At 34.3% G+C, this 23940-nt stretch overlaps 1 pseudogene across 1 annotated transcript; it reads left to right on the plus strand.

Annotated features, from left to right (window-relative positions):
• The first annotated feature begins 21830 nt into the window (after positions 1-21830).
• LOC145069744 (protein BASIC PENTACYSTEINE2 pseudogene) lies at positions 21831-23468 on the plus strand (annotated as a pseudogene). Its single transcript, XR_013689660.1, has 2 exons — positions 21831-21912; positions 22460-23468. The product of XR_013689660.1 is annotated as a protein BASIC PENTACYSTEINE2 pseudogene (transcript).
• Positions 23469-23940: the final 472 nt, after the last annotated feature.

The raw sequence follows: 23940 nt of genomic DNA on the forward strand, positions 1-23940 counted from the left end.
GCAGAGTCATATATTTTAGGAGGGACACACAATGTTTCTTGGCCAACTACTCCATCACATTGTTAATACTTGAATTGTAATTTTATATTTATGTTGTGCAAAATCGTGTGATTGGGTTTTGAAGTTTTTTATTTTTATTTTTATTTTATTTTATTTATTTTTTATAAATATATACGCAAAAGTCTTGCAAAAATAGAGCTCTTTCAAATTTATTTGTAAAAATACAGTTGGTTTTCTTGGCCCAACTACAAAGTCAAGTGTTCTTTTAATTTTTGACCTTTTTAAATTACATTTGTAGTTCTTAAACTTATATTATATGTTCTGTCTTAAATATTTTATTTTTTATTTTTTATTTTTATTATATCAATTATATAAATTCATACCTTTAGAACTTGCATATTTCGTGCCTTTATTTATCATATTTTTATTTTTTAAAATGTACTTTTTAACCTTAATATATTAACCAAATAATTTTATTTATCGGAAAAAATATAATATGAATTTATAAATTAATTTTAAGGGAAAACCTTATAAAACTCAACATATTTTCATCAAAGTCTTAAAAAAATCACTATATTATTTATTTGTATATTAAAACCCTTATATTTTTTAAAATGTATCATTTAAGGCATCGAATTTGTTATATCTTAGATAGCCGAAAATGCTAGGTAATCGATTCTCAACGTTTTGATTGTTACAATTTATTAGATTAAAAAATTTTAAAAAAATATGAAGGTTTAAATGCACTAAAAAAATAATATAATGGTTTTTTTAATCCTTTAATGAAAATATATTAGGTTTTTCTGAAGTCAGAAAACCTTAAATAAGAATTTCTGAAAATTTAAGGGTTTTAGTGCACTAAAAAATAATGTAGTGGTTTTTTTAAACATCCGAATTGTAACCTATACCGATATAAATACCACTTTTTAAATAATTAAATTGTCATTTTAAAAGAAAATAAGAATCTACAAAAACAAAAGAAAAATATATTGTCACTATTAATTTCAATAATTAGAAAAATACTAATCCTCAAATCTTATCATTTTAATTCATTTTTCAATATCATAAAATTGACGCGTAGTTCCACTTAATCCTTCACCATTCCTTTCTCAATATCAATTCTATCATATTTCGTTCTTTCATCATTCACATTTACGTCTTCAATAATCAATGTTCCATCATCACTTAGTTATAAGAGTAAATTTCTGAAATCGTCCCTATAGTTTGGTTAAAATTATACGTTTGATCCCTAATTTTTCTTTTGCACTCGGATGGTCCTTGTGGTTTGATTTTGTTGCGTTTTTCGTCCCTTACATACATAAAGTTAGGGACCAAACGTGCAATTTTGACCAAACCATAGGAACGAAAAACGCAACAAAATCAAACCACAAGGACCATCCAAGTGCAAAATAAAAGTTAGGGACCAAACGTGCAATTTTGACCAAACCATAGGGACGATTTCAGTAATTTACTCAAAGTGTGTATTTTGTTCTAATTCCTTTTCATATATTTGACTTTAATTTTTTTATATGTCATAATAAATTATCTATTATATCTTACAAATTAGCATGGAACAACATTTTCGCATATATATATATATATATATATATATATATATATATATATATATATATATATATATAAAAGTTAGGGACCAAACGTGCAATTTTGACCAAACCATAAAAACGCAACAAAATCAAACCACAAGGACCATCCGAGTGCAAAATAAAAGTTAGGGACCAAACGTGCAATTTTGACCAAAACCATAGGGACGATTTCAGTAATTTACTCAAAGTGTGTATTTTGTTCTAATTCCTTTTCATATATTTGACTTTAATTTTTTTATATGTCATGAGCCCATTCAGATCCATGATGTTGCTCGATGGCATGCAAGCATCTCCATCAGAGGGACAAAACTCCACCCGAATGCTAGCAGCACAAACAACAGGTTCCACAACGGAAACCGCATCAGCAACAATAGCTGCCTTATGGCGACCACCACCCGTCATAGCAAAGCATTTGGTTAAAATCGTGACTGCAACGCCTTAGATAACGACAACCCAACACTCGCAAACCATTGATTTATCAGTTGCAACCTTCGTTGTAGTAGTCGGGGACGAACACTTGGTCCCCAGGAACCATAATGTCGTCTGCACAACATCCAATGTCAAGCTATCAGTTCTCTCCTATAGTAGGCATGTCGAACATTCCACTTTCCGATCATCAGGCTCCATGTTCGATCCATATTTCCAACAACTGCAGGGGGCCATTCCTCAAGTGTCATCGTTGCAAGAGTCCAACCCTCATTTGTCATCGGCGCAACAACTCAATACCCATGCTCAACGGTCGTAGGGGTCGAACTTGTACATGCTCCAGCAGCCAGGATCGAGCTCGCAACTGTAACACATCATGCAATCAAGCTCACAATAGAAACCGTACATCTCGTAAACAGTGATATACAATCAAGCATATGGTAATCCGTATTACGCCCAACAGTTGACAATGTATGGTGCTCTTCCATATCGACATGTGGAAAACCCGGTAAGAAGCACTAGCTCTGCTTTTTACCAAGAGCTACTACAGTACGAGATCCCACACATGACGGTGATACTAAACATTCAAAAATATGACGGTACCAAAGATCCAGACGAGCATATCGACATTTATGAGTGGAAGATGACGTCGTTGAGGATAGACAAGCGGTTCACCTGCACGTATTTCCCTGTCACGCTATCGGCAAACACAGGAAAATGGTTCAAGGCACTACGACCTGACAGCATCTTGAGTTTCGGACAGCTGTGGTACCTCTTCCTCAACAATTTCATGCAGCTAAGGAAGGGAAAGGGAGATGTGAAATCAATATTGGCATGCAAACAAAATGAGGAAGAGTCGATAAGGGCGTATTATGTTCACACTGGAAATGCTAAACATCTCGGGTCATGAGGAATTCATTGTAACCGACGCTTTCACCCAAGGTCTACTCCCTGGCCCTCTATCGAAGAAGATGCATGGGATGGTACCGTAGTCGAGGGACGAGCTTAAGTACAAAGTTGAGAAGTATCTTAGATCGAAGGTGGAGAGAGAAAAGAGGCTAATCTAAAGGTTGTTGCTAATGCATACAAAAAACAAGAAGAAACAGTCTCTCGCTCCAGCATTGGCCATCGAGAGTGTTGGGACGACGATCATGAAAAAATCAGCCGATACTCACGACACCTATCCCAAAGATATCATTCGTTTAGCAAAGACGAACACCGGGGCCACCAAGTCGATGTCCACGCCATCGAGAAAACTCCTCAAAAGATGGACAAAGAAAATGGCAAATATTATGAGTTTCACAAGAGCAAAAATCACGATACTTACGAGTGTATGATGCTAAACAAAGAGATTGAAGAAAAATAGTTGAAGGGAGACCTCTATGACATCGCAAAAGACCTGGTATCCAAGTTTAACGTCGATCAAAAGAATAACCGAGCTTAAAAAGACGCATACAAACTCCTAGAGAAAAAGTGTGACATCTTCACCATCGCCAGGCTCCGCAACAAAGCAAAGGATGACACCGAGGTATTATTTGGTAACATATTCCATATCAAATTCTCGATAGATGACATAAGACCACCAAACTGGGATCCCAGGGATCCACTCTTGATCACTGTTTACATACACCTACATACGTTAAACATAAGTTCATCGTGTCTACTTAGACAACGGTAGCAATACAGACATACTGTATGAATATTGCTTTATGAAGTTGCCCACCTCCTAGAAGGAAGGTCTAAATCCCCCTACAGGTGGATCATTAATAGGCTTCATAAGGAATAGCCTATGGTCATTGGGCACCATACATTTACCACTTAACTTGGTCAGTCACAATGGGAGGGATAAGATCATACGAACGATCGAATTTTCCGTGATGCGCCTCCCAACAAAGCATAACATCTTGCTTGGGCAATCGGCGCTCTTCTAGCCGCAGGCCATACCATCAACGATCAATGTGTTAGATTAGGTGTCTAAGCCCATAACTATAATTGGTATATACTTGAATTGATAGTAACACAGTCCTTTTGGGTTGCCCTCAAGACTAACAACTATGAAGGATGATTTTGGAAAAAGAGGTTGATTTAATAATTTGATTAATAAATTGAAATAAGTAATTCATTAATATATTATGAGAATAATATATTAACTAGAAATAGTAATATTTAATCAGAAATTAATTAGAATTAATTTGGGGATTAAAAGAATTAATTAAAAGTGAAGGGACTGAATTGTAATTATTTAATAGTTGAGAAAGAGGCAATATAGAACCCTCCATAGGCTATGGACGGTTTTCCTAGAGCCTAAGGGTTTCTAGCATAGTCTCTAATGGATAATCAAGAAAGTGGATAATTACCCGGTTTAACATTATCGTGGACTTGGGCTTATCTAGGGTTTCCTATCCGCACTATAGATAGGGATATAACCCTAATATTGTCGGCCACTTCTTCCTAGATAACTCCAACCAAAAATTTGCTTCCTCTCTCCTTCTCCACAATCTTCTGCAATTGCTTGTATTGGGTGTGAGCCATTAGAGGCGTGACAATTGTGACGCTTGTTCTCAAAGTCTCAACAACACTAAGGATTTGGATTGTTATTGCTATATAACAATTAAATGTATGTTTTGTAACCCTAATTATGTAATTTTGATTATATACTAGTGTTCTAGGGTTTCTCCATTATTGTTCACATGGTATGTTCAATTAGAGAAAATGTAGATCAATTTTAGGGTTGCATGCACACATATGATAGTTTGTTTTGCTCAAATCTCATCAATGGTGTCAAAGCGTAGGTTTAGTTTTCTATTGTATTAATATTAATGTGAACTTGAACAAGGAGGAGAAAACAAAATCCTTATTCTATTCATCAAAGACGTCGTGGAGTTCTTCCAACACGGTGTGTTGGCCTGCGAAATTAACCCAACACGGCATGGTGATTGCTCACCACTGTGTGTTGAGCTGTCAGATCCTAAAATTCGATTTTTTCAATTATCTCTTGGATTTATTAGGATAATTACCTTAATATTGTTTTAATTGGATAAAACCGAATATTTTAAAATGTAATTTGATATCATTATCTTCAATTCATGATTGGTTTTATTTTTTAATTTAATTAATTGAATATTAATTCTGAAATTTTAAAATCTAACCTATTGTTTTTGAAAAGTTTTAAAAATACACATTTATATTATATGTACCATTAAAAGTCTAATATATATATATATATATATATATATATATATATATATATATATATATATATATATATATATATATATATATATATGACAAGTCAATCGAACCGCTAGTGCGCCTCATTCACGAAGCCGATCTATAAGGGAGTTTATGGAAGCGGCCTATAAATGACCGACATTGGCTATTCACTCTTACCCACCGCTCCCTTGATTGGTGGATGGTCGTTAGCTGAAAGGGTTTGATAGGACACTTAATCCTCATTCATAAGTATAATGATCTATAAAGTAACTAAATACAATTTTATAAAATTCTCAATCTTAGTTACTTTAGGAAAAAATTCTAATTAGTATGCTAATCCATGAAATTGCACATTGCACTTTATTGGTCGTTAGTGGAGCGTGTGTGGTTAACTGACACACTGATAGGGACTAATGAAGAGTAGAAATGTGTGTCTCGTAAATTATCATTGATTAACGGAGCGCGTGTGGCTAACCGACACATTAAAATGACATGATAAATGACATCGAGAGTATCAAGTTAATTTGTATTGTTATTCACATCTTGTTTGTGATCCTCGGTATCACAATCACAAATGGAAGAGCATAATCGAGATTAAACAAACCATTGAAAAGTTCAATGATTCTCAAAAGATCTAGGAATTTCGTTCAAAACTTAATTCGTTCAAATTTCTTTTTTGATGGTGAAGTTGGTAAATTGTCATTTATCTACATTTACATAATTTGCAATCAGATTACGACATACCATTTCTATTTGGTAAATTATTTAGTTGGATCCTAACCTTGATATTTCATTTGGGTGTTATATTGAGGATTGTTATTATCTAACTAGAACTTTCTACTCTTTCAAATGTCTACTCCTACTGATGCTTTTGGTTCCTCTTCCAACAACAACTTCTCTCTATATAAAATTTGTGCAAAGGTGCAATTGGATGGCACCAACTACAATGATTAGATGTGCAATATCAAAATGACGCTTCATTTTGAGGATAAAGAGTATGTCCTCGAGAAACCACTCAAATAGATCGATGAAATGAAGGTCACTCCTGAAGAAGTAGCTGCCTATGAGAAACACTACAAGGATGCAACAAAAGTTTCTTACATCATGGTGGCTACAGTGACTCCAAAATTGCAAAGACACTATAAGGATTATTGGCCATATGAGATGAATAAGTACTTTATGGAAAACTTGTTGGATAAGGTGTCTAACTCCATAACTATAATTGGTATGTACTTGACCCGAGAATAGCATGGTTAATTTGGGTTGCATTTCATCGGAACAAATTGTAAGGAAGGACTTTTGAGTAGAGGTTATTTATGATTTATTAATATATTATAAGTTCTAATATATAAATAGGAAATCATATTATTTAATTAGTATTGATCAAGAATTAATTTGGAATTAATTTAGTGATCAAAAGAGACTAATTAAATATACACGGACTGATTTGGTAAATCAATGATTCTTATAGTGTGGGCCTACGGTTATTTAGGATGGGCTAAACCAATATGGTAGTCCATGGAGGTTTAACCCATGGATCCTAAGTAATATGAAAGGTCATGTCCATTAGGGTTTACATGGATGTAACCCTATACTTTACCACACTATAAAAGAAGCCCCTTAGCTCCTAAAATCGGCACTAGTGGTTCAAGGAAGATCATAAGAGCCGGTTTTTGTGCAAGTCCTCCATTGTTGGTGGTGTTTTGTGAAGCATTTGAGGCATCACATTTGGGGTGCTAGGCTCTTAAAGGTCCAAGTTAACAAGCTACAACAAAAGGTAAGTTATTTAACTAGTTTTTGTTGTTCAAGTACCCATGCTTTGTATGCTAGTTAGGATAATGCTTTGGAAAATCAAATTGCATGTATAATTAGAGAAAACATAGATCCAAATCATTTAGGATTGTATATGCACCATAAGGTTGTTAGAGTGATCAAAACTCATCAGTGGTATCAAAGCCAGGTTTGTTTTCTTTTGTACTTGATGCTTATTGGTTTTCAAAGTTAAAAAAAATCATTTTTCTGCCTTCTGACTGGTGAACTTGCCGAGTCTAATGGCTGACTCGACGAGTCCACTCAGAAACAGAACAACTCAACGAGTCCATTTCATGTAATCGCCGAGTTGGTGCTCCTGTGTGCAGAATTTCGAGTTTTTGGCCAGAATTGGATTGAGATCATTACCCCAATTTTTTTTTTGAACCATGAAATTTGTTTTTTGATATGGTAATGATCATGCTTATCCAATTAAAAGATAATTGTCATAATTTCAAGATTTGTATTAGTTTATATGATTAGGCTAATTTCTTGAAGATTGTTGATATGAATTATCTTGTTCTTATGAGTTTAACTAGATCATGAATGAATTATTTGATTATTATGTTAGTTAAAATAATGATCTAAATGTTTTTAATGGACTCTATAACTTGTCCTCAAGTTATGGAAAATAAAAAGTTTTTTCTTTAAAAAGTCATTAAACTCATAAGTTATGGAAATGAAAAGTTTTGAAGAGTTTCAAAACTTGCCCTCAAGTTTTGGAATTTGTAAAGTCACACTTATGAATACTTTAATTCCAAACCCTAGAATTTTAAAAGTTTAAAATTCAACCCTTATAATATTATAATATTAAAAGTTTAACAATTATATATATGTATAAGAAAAGTCAATCTTACCGTTACTATGCCTCATTCACGAAGTCGGTCTATAAGGGGGGGGGGTATAAGGTTACTACCTATAAAATGATGGTTTAATGGGTGTCCACTCTCACCCACCACTTCCTTGACTGGTGGAGGGTCATTAGCCGAACGGGTAGGATAGGACATTAATTCTCGTTAAAAGTATAATGAAAATAATAAAGTAACTAAATGCTTTAATAAATTCCTAATGTTAGTTACTTTAGGAAAAATGTTAAATTGGTGCTAATCCATGAAATTGCACATTGCGCCTTGCCAAGTCGTTAATGGAGTGTGTATGGTTAACTGGCACATTAACTTGGACTAGTAAGGGTGGCAGAGGGTAGCTTGATGTTTGTCATAGATCAATGGAGCGTGTGTGGTTAACCGGCACATTGATTAGGTGATAAATAACATCGAGTGTACCAAACACATTTGCATGGTTATTCACACCTTGTTTGTGATCCTCGGTATCCCAGTCACAAACTTGAAGGGCATAATTGAGATTTAAACATGCCATTGAAAAGTTCAATGACTCTCAAAGGAATCTAGGAATTTCAATCCAATTAAAACTTAATAATCAATTTTGTTTTTCATGGTGGAAATTGGTAAATCGTCATTTACCTACCTTCAAATATTTTGCATTTGGATTACGGCATCCCACTTCAAAATTGTAAAATATTGTGTTGGTTCCTAGCCTTAATATTTCATTTTGGGTGTTATATTAAGGACTCTTATCAAATTTAAACTTTGTCTTTCTTTTTCAGATGTCTTCCAACACTGCTTCTGGCTCAAACCCTATTGGCTCCTTCTCTCTCATGAACCTATGTGGGAGAGTCATCTTTAATGGTACCAACTTTAATGATTGGCTTAGGAACATCAGGATGGTCACTCACTATGAGGATAAGGAATATGTCCTCATTAAGGAGCTTAAGGAAATCGATGAGTCGTCTGCTACTCCTGAGGAGATCGCTGAGTTTAGGACTCATGAAAAGGATACCAACAAGGTGTCTTGTATCATGTTGGCCACCATGACAGCTGAACTCCAAAAGTCCTATGAGGACTTCTACCCTTTTGAGATGCACCAAGACCTTATGGAAAGATTGTTGGATTAGTGTCTAAGCCCGTAACCATATTTGGTAAGTACTTGACCCGGTTGTGCATGGTCCTTTTGGGTTGCCTTCACCAAAGCAACTTGACTGGAGAAATAATAGAGAAAGAGGTTATTATGGTTTATTAATATATTATATGAATAATATATTAAAAGAGAAATCGTATTTATTTAGTTAACATTGGTCAAGAATTAATTTTGTGATCAAAAGAAGTTAACTGAACTAGGGGGACTGAACTGTAATTATGTGATAGTTGCAAAGTAGGGCAAAGGATGTCCTGTGTGATAGGGTGGACAAATTCAAGGGGGTATGGCCTTAGAATTCGTCCATGATAAGGTTTCTAGGGTTATCCTTTGGGCTGCTTGGTGGCTAAGCAACCAGATAAAGATAAGGACTGAAACCCTAATTCCTACACCTATATAAAGACCCCTTGGCATATGAAATTCGGTGACTTGATACCTAGGGTTCCTAGAGCTGAATTTCATACCTCCCATCTCTCTCTCTTGCCTCTCAATTTGCTCTTGGTGTTTGTGAGCCATTAGAGGTACTACACTTGTGGTACTTGCTTTCAAAGACAAGAAGATTAAGATACAAGTTGTTATTACAATATAACAACAAGAGGTATGTATTCCATTCTTCTTTATAGATTTCGATAATACTATAAGCATGTTAGGTTTCTTTTGAGTTCATAATGTTGTATAACTAATAGTGAAAACATAGATCTGTATCTAGGGTTGCATGCACACATATGATTGTTTGTATAAAACCCATCAGTGGTATCATAGCGTTTTGGTTTTGTTTTCAATCAGCTTTATGCAAATGTATGAATTTAACAAATTAGGGTTTATAGCCAATAAACCCTCAAGGCATGATTTTCGAAATTAGGTTTCTTGAACCCTAGATTTTGAAATTTGATAGGGTTTCCCAAATCCTTTCCTTAGCCTCCAAGATTTCAAATTCTAAGGTTATCCAACCCTAGGGTTTCGAAATTTGCCTCCTCCCCAAGATAAGATTCCTAAATTTTAGGGATTTGGATAATGCCATATCTTGTAAATATCCCTTAATTGTTTAATATGATAATTAAAGATCTTGAATTATCCCATCTCAATTTTCGAATTTTAGGGGATTTAAGGGATTAGGTTAAATTAATCGATAATTTAATAGATAATCCTTCAATATTGGATAATTCAAATTAATTGTTTAACTTTGGATAATTATTAAATCAAAGTTTTAATATTTAAAATTTCAAATTAAAAGATTTTAATTTTCAGAAATTTTAAATTTGATTAAAATCCTAATGATTTGAAATGTTTCAAAACTTGCCCTTAAGTTTTGGAATTTAAATTTTAATTAAAAGTTTAATTTTAAAATGTTAAATTCTAAAACCCTAATTTTTGAAAAGTTCAAATTGCACCCTTATGGTTTTACTAAATTAATTAAGTGTATAACTAAAAGAGAGTTATTAAATCCATAGTGATATGGTTTACATTTAATTAAATTACAAGTGTAATTTATTAAATTAGAACACATGGTATTTTAAAAGTGTAAAATAAACCATTATACTGGGGTTGGAACTAAAGTTTTTTAAAGTGAGTTTACATGTTCCAAAACTTGAGGGCAAGTTTTGTAACTTTCAAAACTTTGCATCTTTCATAACTTTTGAGTTAAATGGTTTATTAAAATGAGTGACTTTTCATTTTATGTAACCTATGTGTTTCTTTAATGAACTTTCAAAGTGTGACTTTTGGTAATCCATAACTTCAGGACAAATTATGGATTCTATTAAAACACATAATGATCAAGAATTAATACTAACAAGCAAGTTACAAATAATTCTTATGATCTTCTAAACTCATAAGTTCATGAACATGCATATCAACAATTTCAAGAATCATAAAATTAACCATATAAAACTTGAAATTTTGATAATACCTATTGAAAATGGATAAAATGGATTAGAATAACCATTACACTATCTAAAACAAGTTTTATAAGACCAAAACAGTTTAGGGTAATGTTTCTAGTCCATTTCCAGCAGCAAAAATCGAAAAACTGCACTCTGACAAGCCAACTCGCTAAGTGCATGAACTAACTCGTCGAGTTGGTTGAATATAGGCATGGACTCGTCGAGCCCCCCCATGGACTCGGCGAGTCCACTGTCCAGACAGCTAGTTTTTCAGCAAGTTTGCATCAAATATCAAGAAAACAAGCCTAGACTCTGATACCAGTGTTGGGTTTTGAGCATTCTAACACTCCTAAGGTGTATATCCAACCCTAGAAACCTTGGATCTATGTTTTACTATGATACATGCAAAATTGATTTTCCAAGGTTCTTAACCTATCTAGCATACCATGGGGAACTTTTAAACATAAATGCTAGAAGAAGAATATACATTTTGTATTTTGGATTCCTTGAAAACCTTGTGAGCCTAGCACCTCAAGTGTGATGCCTCAAATGTCTCACACAACACTACAACGCTTGGAATAGACTTGAGAGAAGTTCACTTAACCTCAAAATCGGCTAGCCCTTTATCTTGTACAAGTAGTGCCAATTTTGCTAGACTAAGGGTCTTTATATAGTTGTGGCATAAGTAGGGTTACACCATGTAAACCCTAATTTTCATGGTTTTTCATATTCCGTGATCCATGGATTTGTAACCTCCATGGATTATCAATGCAACACCTTATGGGTTTTAGCCCAATCTATACAAACCATGGATCATTAGCCCATTATATAAGAATAGATTATTTACACAATCAACCCCATATATTTAATTAGTCTCTTTTTGATCACTTAATTAATTTCAAATTAATTCTTTGATCAATACTAATTAAATAATAGTATTAATATATTAGAACTTATAATATAATAATAATCCTTAAGTGTCCTTTCTCTCATTTAGTCTATCCAAGTGTTGCAATGCCATGCAACCCAAATGGACCATGCCAACCGGGTCAAGTACATCCCAAAAATAGTTATGAACTTAGACACCTAATCCAACAACAATATGGCTGAAGAACTTCATCGGCGACCTTGGAGTTGTACCAAATATAAAGGAGCCTATGGAGATTTTCTGTGACAACGAGAGTGCAGTTGCCTTAGCCAAGGAACCAAGGGATCATGGCAGATCCAAGCACATCGACATAAAATATCACTTCATAAAACATCGAATAGAAGAAGGACTCCTCGTAGCAAAGACGGTATCGTCAGAGGAGAACCCAACAGATCCCCTCATAAAGGAACTGAGTAGTGTTAAGTACTCACAGCATGCGAGGCACATCGGGCAGAAGGACGATATTAGTTTTAATGATTAGATAGAATTTTAGAAACTTGTAATAGTTGAAATGTAATTGACATTTGATGATTAAATAAAAGATGTTTTTTATTTATAAGTAATGTTACTATCTTGTGTCAATCATTTACTATTGCTTCATTTTGCATGTTTTGACTTCCAGAATAATTATATTATTCAAACTGTCCACAATCGATCATACTTTGGAAGTAGGTATTAAGGTAAGACTGTCATGAATTTGGCTTGTAGATTGTCTGAAGCGTATTAGACATAGCAAAGTTTGCTACAACATTCATGAGTGCTCATAAGGTCTGAGTATTGGATTAAACCCATCCTCACCTGTATCACTTCATGAAATTTATCTTGAGTGATCGTGAGATGATAATATCATATAAGTCTTCAAACCAAGATATATGAGTTGTTGACTATGAGTTGGTTGTACATTGATAGTGCGAAACCGCATTAGTAACTTGATGTTATAAAACACACTATTGTGTATGATATAACAAGTAGTTAGTACAAGCATATACTCTCGAAGTTTATATGTTCCTTTTAGTCCTTAGAGGATTAGAAGCGATATCTTGGGCCCCTCGATGATTTTGTTTTGACTTATGTGTCGGGCCCGATCAGAACTTAGTTGATGTGTTCGATTAAGTTCTATGTCAAACAAATCGGAAATCGAGCAACAAACTATTGGACAATAAGTATGACGTTGTTCCATTTATTTGTCCGGTTGATATCTTGTAGAACAGGGGATTATACGATCCCTTATCTAAATGGCATGTCAGAGTTTGACAAAGGCTTTTAAGAGCTATGATTGCTAGTCGGTTCCTGAAGTCGTACTGGAAGCTATAGTTATTAGACTTATCCAAGTGGGAGACTATTAGATAAGGTGTCTAAGTCCATAACTATAATTGGTATGTACTTGACCCGAGAGTAGTGTTGAATCATAAAAAGTGACTCTCTTAAACTTGGTCTACTACAGCCTTACAAGATCCGCAGTCAACACTGATCAGCAACCCTATCCGCAGTCTTCAACATCTGCATTTCACTATCTAGCTTTCTTAGTGTAACTCTTTATCTGTTTTTATTAGAATACCCTCTTTTGTCCAGTATGCCTTGCATGGATACACTTAGATAGGTGAACAAATGTAACATTTGAGTCTCTATAAATAGAGCTCAACCTTTCTTATTCTATATCAGAGAACACTACGCATCTTGAATCTCATATCTTATGTTATTACTCTCATCTCCTTCTTACTCCCAAAAGTTCACTAGAATATAACTGAATATTTTCTGTCTTCGGAGCAAGTCATTCTTGACTTAATCACTAAGTTTGATCTCACTTACTAACTTGGTCTGAATGCATTCCTTGTTAAGAATCAGCTTATGTGTATACTTGATATAATACCTACTGTCATTTGTTTTTCCTTACATTTCCACACCTAACTCTCTAATTATCTAACTCTAACTTATTATTATTGTTGGGCTTTTAGATCCTCTAAGATAAACTATTCCGCAACTATACTTGTTCTAACGTTTGTTCAAGTGTGTCTCAAGTTTTTCTCTCAACATGTTGCTTGCATTTTGTCACATACATCAATGACTATTCAAGGAAGGTATGGGTTTATACTTTGAAGATTAAAGATCAAGTATTGGATGTGTTTAAGCAATTTCATGCCTTGGTTGAGAGACAAACTAGGAAGAAATTGAAGTGTGTTCAAACAGATAATGACGGTGAATACATTGGTCCTTTGGATGCTTAGAGAGCAAGGTATTTAGCACCAAAAGACTCCTCCAAAGACACCATAGTTGAATGGTTTAGCAGAACGGATGAATAGAACATTGGGTGAAAGATTTAGATGTTTGCTTTCACATGCAGGATTAACTGATTCTTTTGGGGGAGAAGCTTTGAAAACAACGGTAAATGTTATTAATCTTACTCCTTGTTTTCCTTTGTATTTTGATGTTCCTGACAGGGTTTAAAGTGGAAAAGATTTTTCATATCATCATTTACGGGTCTTTGGATGCAAGGCTTTTGTGCATATTTCCAAAGATGAAAGATCAAAGCTTGAAGTGAAGACCAAGCTGTGTATATTCCTTGGTTATGGTCAAGATGAATTCGGTTACAGGTTATATGATCCAGTTATGAAGAAACTCATAAGGAGTCGTGATGTTGTATTTGTTGAAGATCAGAGTTTAAAAGATATTGAGAAGACAAAGATAGTTCCTCAATCTAATGATGATCATGTTTATTTGGATCTAGTTCCCCCTAAACATTTTGAGCCAATTAATGAAGATGTTCAAAATGATGAACAACATGGTACTGATGACAATGATGCTCCAGAGTAGTTGGAGTTGGATGAGGACTTTCATCTAGAGTTACCAGTACCTGATATACCACCATTTTTCCCACTTAGGTGGTCTACGAGAGATCTTCATCCTTCCACCCGTTATTATGCTAATGAGTATGTTTTAGTCACCGATAGGGGAGAACCTGGTTGTTATGCAGAAGCTATGGAAGATGATCATACAAGAGAGTGGGTTGAAGCTATGCAAGATGAGATGAATTCCTTGCATGAAAACAATACCTTTAAGTTGGTTAAGTTGCCTAAAGGCAAGAGTGCTTTGAAGAACAAGTGGGACTACAAAGTCAAGACTGAAAAGCATACCTCACGGCCTAGGTACAAGGTTAGATTGGTGGTCAAAGGGTTCGTTCAAAGAAAGGGTATTGATTTTGATGATATTTTCTCTACTGTCGTGAAGATGGGTTCCATTCGGGTGATTCTTGGTTTGGCTGATAGCCTTGATCTTGAGGTTGAGCAAATGGATGTCAAGACAGCTTTCCTTCATGGTGACTTGGACAAGGAAATCTATATGGAGCAACCTGAAGGTTTTTAGGTTAAAGGCAAAGAAGACTATGGTAGTGTTTGTTTTTTGTCTGCAGATCTATGTGGTCTCTTCTGTTTGCGTCGCACAGACCACGCGCAGACATTAGCCTTTGCAGACTGTTTGTTTTTTTGAAGACTACAGACCTAAAAATGTATGCGCGCCCTCTTCTTGGCGCAGATGTGGACAAGAGTCTTCTAACATCTTCAGACATCTTCTAGCCTAAAAAACATATATATATATATATATATATATATATATATATATATATATATATATATATATATATATATATCTTTATTTTTTTTAAGTTTTTTTTTTAATTTATATTTTTTCCAACTTTACTAATGATAGACAATTTGAAAAAAAAAATTACAAAACTTAAAAAAAACATTCGACGATACAAACATGATATTTTTGACAAATTTATAAATAAAGATTTAATATAATAATAGTCGTTGAGGTTGTTTGTATAAATATGAAAAAAAATCATAATATATTCTTATATTTTTTTTGCCAAATTTTGTAAAACATTATTTAATATAGTATCGTTAATTTCTCGAGAAAATATTTATGGTACGTTTTTAATGGTTTTAATTGAAAAAATCGAAGTTTACTTCCATCGATGTATGTATCAATGTTGTTGGTTTTTATCAAATATATATGTTAATTCATACCATTATTATTTTTATTTTTTATACAATAATACATAAAAGTTGATCTAGATTCGTTAATTATTTATAACAAAGTCATAAAAATATTAAAAAATCACTTTGAAGTTTAAAAAAATTAGTTTATTTAGATTTCAGTTTATTTTAGTAGCCCGTAGATGTTAAAAAAACAAACAGTCTTCTTTTTTCAGACTGCAGACGTTTGGTTCACCTCTTCTACTACAGAGGTCTACAGATGTGGTCCGCAGACTGCATACATTTTGCCTCAGAAAAAACAAACAACACCTATGTGTGTAGGCTTCAGAAAAGTCTTTATGGGTTGAAGCAAGCACCAAAGTGGTACAAGAAATTTGAGTCAGTCATGGGTGAGCAAGGCTACCACAAGACTACTTCAGATCACTGTGTTTTCTTCCAGAGGTTTGGTGATGATGATTTCTTCATTTTTTTTATGTTGATGATATGTTGATTGTTGGCAAGAATGCGGAGAGAATTGTCCAGCTGAAGAAACAATTAAGCAAGTCTTTTGCTATGAAAGACTTAGGGCCGACAAAACAGATTCTTGGCATTTGGATTACTAGAGATAGAGCTTCAAAGAAGTTGCATATGTCACAAGAGCAATACATAGAGAAGGTGCTTTGCAAATTCAACATGGATAAAGCTAAAGTGGTTAGTTCGCCTCTAACTACCAACTTTAAGTTAACTAATAGAGATTGCCCTTCTACTAAGAAGGAGATTGAAGAGATGGTTAGAGTTCCATATGCATCAGCCGTTGGGAGTTTGATGTATGCCATGGTATGTATAAGGCCATATATTGCCCATACAGTTGGTGTTGTTAGTCGGTTTCTGTCAAATCCGGGAAAGAAGCATTGGGAAGCAGTTAAGTGGATTTTCAGATATCTACGTGGTACTTCCAAATTGGGTATAACATTTAGAAATGGAGCACCTATGCTTGTTGGTTATACAGATTCTGATATGGCAGGAAATAAGGACAAAATGAAATCCACTTATGGATATTTGATGAATTTTGCAGGGGGTGCTGTGTCATGGCAGTCACGACTGCAAAAGTGTGTTGCCTTGTCCACCATTGAGGTTGAGTATATGACAGCAACAGAAGCATGCAAAGAGTTATTTTGGCTAAAAAGATTTATGCAAGAGCTTGTATTTATACAAAAATGCTATGTGGTTCTTTGTGATAATCAAAGTGCCATTCACCTTTCTAAGAATTCTATGTTTCACAAAAGAACCAAAACATATCGATGTGAGGTATCATTAGATTAGAGATGCTCTTGAAGACAAGTTGTTTGAACTTGAGAAAGTTCATACTGATGACAATGGTTCCGATATTTAGCAAGGGAGAAGTTGAAGATATGTTGCTCGATTTCTGGGATGGCGAACTCTTCCTCATAGGCCAAACAAGGGGAGATTTGTTGGGTTTTCTCTTGGGTTTTTTAGCCCATGAGGAAAGCCCACTTCTTTAGCCCATGTATATATATATATATATATATATATATATATATATATGTGTGTGTGTGTGTGTGTTACATGCCCTAATTTCATTAACATACAATATTTTTCAGCCACCAAGAGAGTTAGAGAGAGTAAGAAGAAAAGAGGGTTTTTTCTTAATTCCCGTTTTTGAAGATACACCTGTAGTGTTTGATAATTTCCCGGAGATCCAACGGTCCGGTTTATCTCATTTTTAGGCAGCAGCTTCCGAACATCGAGGCCATCTGATTCAACAGTTGAATTGTCGAGATCAGCTCCAGAGACTCGGGAATCGTTGCTTTTGTTTGTTGTTGGAAATTAGGAACATTTTTGGTGATATTCTTTTTTGTCTTTGCTTATTTGATTCCATATGATTGATGTGATTTAGTTCCAAGTATATGATGATTATTGTATGCCTCTAGTACATCTATAAAAGACTTTGTATTGCTCTAATATGTGAAAACCCAAACTATTTGGACCAGGAAAGGTCTAAACTGTATCCCTATTACAATAAGAACCTTGAAAACCATGAGAGCATAAGTGCATTTATAAGGAAGTATACACTTTGAAATTTGCACGTAAGGAAATCTCTTAGAAAAGTAAACAAGTTAAGCAAGACAAAGTGGGCAAAATAATTTGAGAATTCAATCTACAATGCAATCAAACAAGGATCACATAGTGTAGACATAAGAGCTTGCAATTGTGTCACAATTTGGACTCTTAAATTATAAGGACAATATATTTGGGTTTACTATTAGCTAAGGCCATTAACACTTTCATATGACCCACCTAAGACCATTAACTCAATCCTAGAAAGCACATTGGCCGTGAACACCTAAAGGAAAGGAATCTAGACCGTAAACACCCTTTATGGACTCCCTTTGGTCGTGAACTACTTCATGGAACCTTAGCTAGGCCGTGAACATCATCCTAGGAGGAATCTAGGACGTAAACTCCTTTAGTGGACCATCTTGTGGGCGTAAACTCCATCCTAGAAGGCACTTTGACCAAGAACACAATTCTAGGAGGCTTTTAGGTCGTAAACAACTTCATTCCATGGAGTTTACGACCATAAGATGTGAATAATACAAATGCCTTTGACTTTATGATGCAACATTCCAACCATTTCCAAGGTATTCACGGGTAAACACACAATATCCTCCAGGTAACCAAGCACACCTTACCACCCCCTTATCCTCTTTGAGCGTAAACCCCATCTCCTATTCCACCAAAACTCAAGTCACTTTCTGTAAACTCCTCATTTCATTCCATTTATCATATTCACCTTTCTGTGAACTCATAACTTGCTCTCATATGGATTCAAGCTTCAAGCTTTAATTCTTCTAAGCACTCTCTACATTCTAGTAAGTAGTTCACGTTTTGGGTTAGTTATTCTCCATATTATTGTGTTTATTTCATCATAGTTACACAAGATATTATGTGGTGATGTTTCTAGGATATACTAAGTTTCAAAAAGTTATCAAACTCTTCAAGTGTTAGGAATTGAAACTTTTCATCACCTCTCCAAAATCACCCACCAAATCAAACCAAGGTGAGCTTCATACCCCTCTTTTTGATGTGTTCATGGTTTTGGGGGAGGATACAAGTCAAGGGTCTTGTGAAATTTTAGTATAATTGCTAGTTTATGCATGTATGATATGATTTATGTGCTTAAAGTTATGAACCCTATATATATTGGTTCAAGAACTCAAAATTTTTAGCAAGTCTCAAGGTTTTGAACTATATATCACAAAGTAGAAGTTAGAAACAAAAACTAATATGTTTATGAAATATAAATCATAAATTGTTGTATCAAGAATCATAAGGTTTTGCTCCAAAAATTGTTTAAACGAATTGTTAAACATAATATTTTAGAAATAGTTAAATTGGAGTATTAATGATATTTTGGGGACCATTTTCGGCCACACACACACACACACACACACACACACACACACACACATATATATATATATATATATATATATATATATATATATATATATATATAAGGACCATTTTGGAAAATGGAATAAAAATGGAAGAATTATTTAACATCTCAATTTTTAAAGGACCCAAAAATGGAATTTTTGGATAAACATGGGCCTTTTTGAATATCTTCATAAATATAAGTCTAAAATGAGCATTTTAAAAGAAATGGGTCATTTTCGACAATTCACCTAGTTTTGGAACCACTTATGACACCTTTTGACAAATATGAGTCTTATTTGATAATTTATAAAAAGAAGGGCCATTTTTGCCAATATTGATAATTTTGGATCATTTTTTATAATTACGATTCCAAGTGGATTATCCTCAATTAACGAAAACGATAGACCTAGTAAACTAGCACAAATATTGTTATTTATTAAATAACGGATTTCATCGATTGCTCAAAAACATGTTGGTATTCTAGTTAGACGAGTCTCAAAAGTACATATATATATATATATATATATATATATATATATATATATATATATATATATATTAGTGTACGTTTAAAGTCCTGTAGGAGTTATAACTAGAGTCTCCTGGAGGGAGAGCGGAAATTTATGTATAGATCTATACGGGGTTGACACCCCGCACCTTTGTTGTTCGCTACAGCTAGACCGACCAGTCTAGGGTGACAAATGTCTTTTATCGATTTGGGCGCCTGAGAAACGCCAAGATAGGCCTCCGTCATATTAGTATGGTTATAACGGCTCACTAGAATATGATAATACTGTTTAGAAATTTATGTAGGGAAAACCTTACAAATAAATTGGCACATTGTGTTGATCGCCCTTATGCATGGTAGTGATTGTCCACATTCGTTGTGTTGATCGTCCACTTGCGTTGTGCGGAATGTTCACAATCGCCTGTTGATTTCTCACACCTCACCAGTCTTAGGGTTTTAAGACCACCATTTTGTATATCATAAAATATAGGATTTTCGAGAGAACGATTTTATACGATTTCGAAAACGATAAACTAAAACACACACCTGTAACTATACTCAATTGGAGACAGAACTCACAATTATTTTATACAAGCAAATATGGGATTTTCTGGAGTAAACGATTTATACGATTTCGAAAACGATAGACTAAAACACACACTGTAACTATACTCAATTGGAAACAGAACTCACGATTATTTTATACAAGAAAATATAGGATTTTCTGAAGTAAATGATTTTTCACAATTTTGAAAGATGATAAACTAAAGTACGCACATGCAACTATACTAGATAGAAAACAAGACTTACAACTGTTTTGATAAGAAACCATTGAAATTTTCTGGATTTCTAAACTATCACTAAGTTTTATACGAAAATGCTTATGAACTCACCAACATATTTTATGTTGATGCTTTTCAAACAACTTGTATTCTCAGGAAATCAGTAAGTAGGTTAAAGGGACACAAATTCAGGATTATTTTGTTGTAATTTGGAATTTATTTACTTATTTCTCTTTTGTGTAATTTGAAGAACAAATACAATATGTAAACAATATAAGCTTGTTATCTCAATGTATGATGTTTGGATTTGCTATGTTTCATTTATATTCAATTGTTATGATACTGAACAATGAAGGCACCCGCCTCCGAACATTTTCGCCGCCTGGTCCGGGGTGTGACATAATATTGGTGATAGTGGATTTGAAGCGGCTCTAGTAGTCTCGTGGTTTTACTCTCCTTTCTTGAGAGGTTTCCATGTTAAAATTTCGATGTCTTTATTGGTTGATTACTTATTGTTTTGGGTTTGATTATATTGATCATATAACTTGCATTGGGGTTGATTTGTTGCAAGTGAAAATACCATATTTGTTTGCATCCTAAAAGGTTCATTCAAGACGGGAATAGTTTAGTCAAACGGAGTATTATTCTGCATTGTTATTTACCGTTGTGGTTGCGTTTTTCCCATCAAAGATGAGAGAAAATAATAGAGCTTAGGCTAATAACGGTTTGCGGACAAGAAGGGTGATCACCGATAATGAATAGAAGTCGATGAATGATAGTGATGGTGATTGTGATGATGGTGGTGGGATGAAGAAGGGTTAAGTTGTCAACAACTTTTGTAAAAGATATGAAGTCTTATAGTTTCTTAGAAACGAATTTGGCTTTAAGAATATTAGAAATATAATAAGATGGTCATTTCATCATATTTAACAAGTTAAAACTAAACAAATGTTAAAATAAATGATCAAAACCACCGTATATGATCAAAACAAATGTAAAAAAGATAAATCTTTTACAAGTTCAAATCTTTTTGAAATCCACCCAAAATAATCACAAACCACATATACCATCTTTTGTATTTTTCTCAAAATCTAATGTATTGAGTAGTCATAGGATTGATGCCCCAAAGTAGCAATGGATTTAGTTTGGACTTGTATCGACAGCAAACAAACACATATACCAAACACAAACAAACAAAAAAGAGGTCTCTTTTATTTAATGCGGAAATATATTTAATAATTGCTTCATACAAATACAATACAATCCCTCTCTTTCTCTCTCCTCTCTCCACAACGCCAAAACCCTAAAACACCTGTTTCCCCACACAAGTAAGCTCTCTCTCGCTCTCTCTCTCTCTCTCTCTCTCTCTCTCTCTCTCTCCATTTATACGAACTGTTGTGTCTCTCTCTCTGTCCCTTTAAAAATATTTGTTCTTTGTTGTATTATACTTTATGCGACCCCCCATAGATCGTTTCATGCTCCTCAGCACATGATCTGTTTTTTGTAGCAAGATCTGACTTTTCCCCCTTTTTTGTTCATATCAACTTGAATGCTTTTTTGTTTTAGTATGATTGTATTTGACTGTTTTCTACATTTTTGATTGTATAGATTGCCACGGTTTAAATTTCGATTATTGATCCGTTTGTTTGTATCGAATTTTAAGTAATGAAACAATAAATTTTGTTGTTGAATGTCGTATCGTTAATTGGAAGCTCTATGACGCTGGATCTGTTTCTCTTTCGAAATTCCTCTGCTCGAATCTCCTATTAATAGAATTGTTTGGATTTAAACGAACTCGAATCATATCTGTATGTTAATTTTTGGGGGAATTGTTTGGATTTTGGTTAATTATCTGCTTCTGTGCTTAATCTATAGGTTTAATGGAGGACGATGGATTGAATATGCGAAATTGGGGATATTACGAACCTTCATTTAGGGAACATCTCGGATTGCAATTAATGTCTCCAATTCCAGACACAAAACCTTTCCTTTCTACACGTGAAAATTCAATCATGATGAACCCTAATCCCACAACAAACCACCACCATATTCCCAATTATCCCCCTTCGGATCCCTCGATTCCAATTCACTACATGAGAGATAACTGGATACAAAGAGAAAGATTCCTCCATATCCTCCCCGGAAACCACAACTTTCCGGTCATCCCCACCGCTTCAACCTCCCTCGTCATGCCATCATTACACATTGCGCCACCACCACCACTCGATCTGTCAAAAGATACAGTCACGACCATGGAAGACAGTGTAGTCGACAGAAAAGACAGTGTCAATGTCAATGGCGGTGATGGTGATCGTGGTGGTTCGGTGAAGAAAAGAGGCAGCACCACCACCACCGCCGCCGCCGCCGGAAAACCTCCAAGAGCAAAGAAACAAAAGAAGACTCCTTCTACACCAAAAGAAAACGGTAACTCTTCTTCTCAACGTCCAAAAACAATGAAAAGAAGCATGGATGTGGTCATAAACGGAATAGACATGGACATATCTGGGATTCCGATACCTGTGTGTTCATGCACCGGAGCTTCACAACAATGTTACCGGTGGGGCTCCGGTGGGTGGCAGTCCGCCTGTTGCACCACCACCATCTCCATGCATCCACTTCCGATGAGCACCAAACGCCGTGGGGCAAGGATTGCAGGGAGGAAGATGAGTCGAGGGGCATTCAAGAAAGTCCTCGAAAAGTTAGCGTCTGAAGGGTATAATTTTGCAAATGCGATTGATTTAAGAACTTTTTGGGCAAAACATGGAACTAATAAATTTGTCACCATTAGGTAGGTTTAACTAAATTAGTATATATTTATTATTATTTTTTATTTTTTGAGGTTTTTAGACATTTTTGAGGGCAAGAAGAAGTTTACTTTGGATTATGAACTTGGTTTATTTTTTTTTTTTATTAAAAATTGATTCTTTTTTAGTATCTTGGTTGCAAATAAACAAGTCTATGATGTTATTTTTGTAATATGTAGAAAATGTAGTAACCTGATATTGTTTGTATGAAAAATGAAAAAAAAAAATATGAATGATAGTTTATGTACTGTTTTATATTGTTTATGAGTCGATTATATAGATGCATGGGTCCATTTTGGTTGTATTTTATACTCGAAAGACAAATCAAAAATATTATACAAAAGAGGTTAAAATATTTAAAATATTAAATGTTTTTTTAAGGAAAGCTAGCAAGAACCCCGGAAAGTATAACAACAAATTACAACAAGAAAATACGAAAAACAACGAAAAGTGAATAGCTACCAAAGGCCACAAGAGCCTATCAAACACAACCAATATTGTCGAGATTGATTGAGACACATTAGTATCTTGCCGAGAGTTGAGACCGACAAT

This window comes from Lactuca serriola, chromosome 8, assembly GCF_051521515.1.
Source record: "Lactuca serriola cultivar US96UC23 chromosome 8, Lser_US96UC23_V15, whole genome shotgun sequence".
Taxonomy (NCBI): domain Eukaryota; kingdom Viridiplantae; phylum Streptophyta; class Magnoliopsida; order Asterales; family Asteraceae; genus Lactuca; species Lactuca serriola.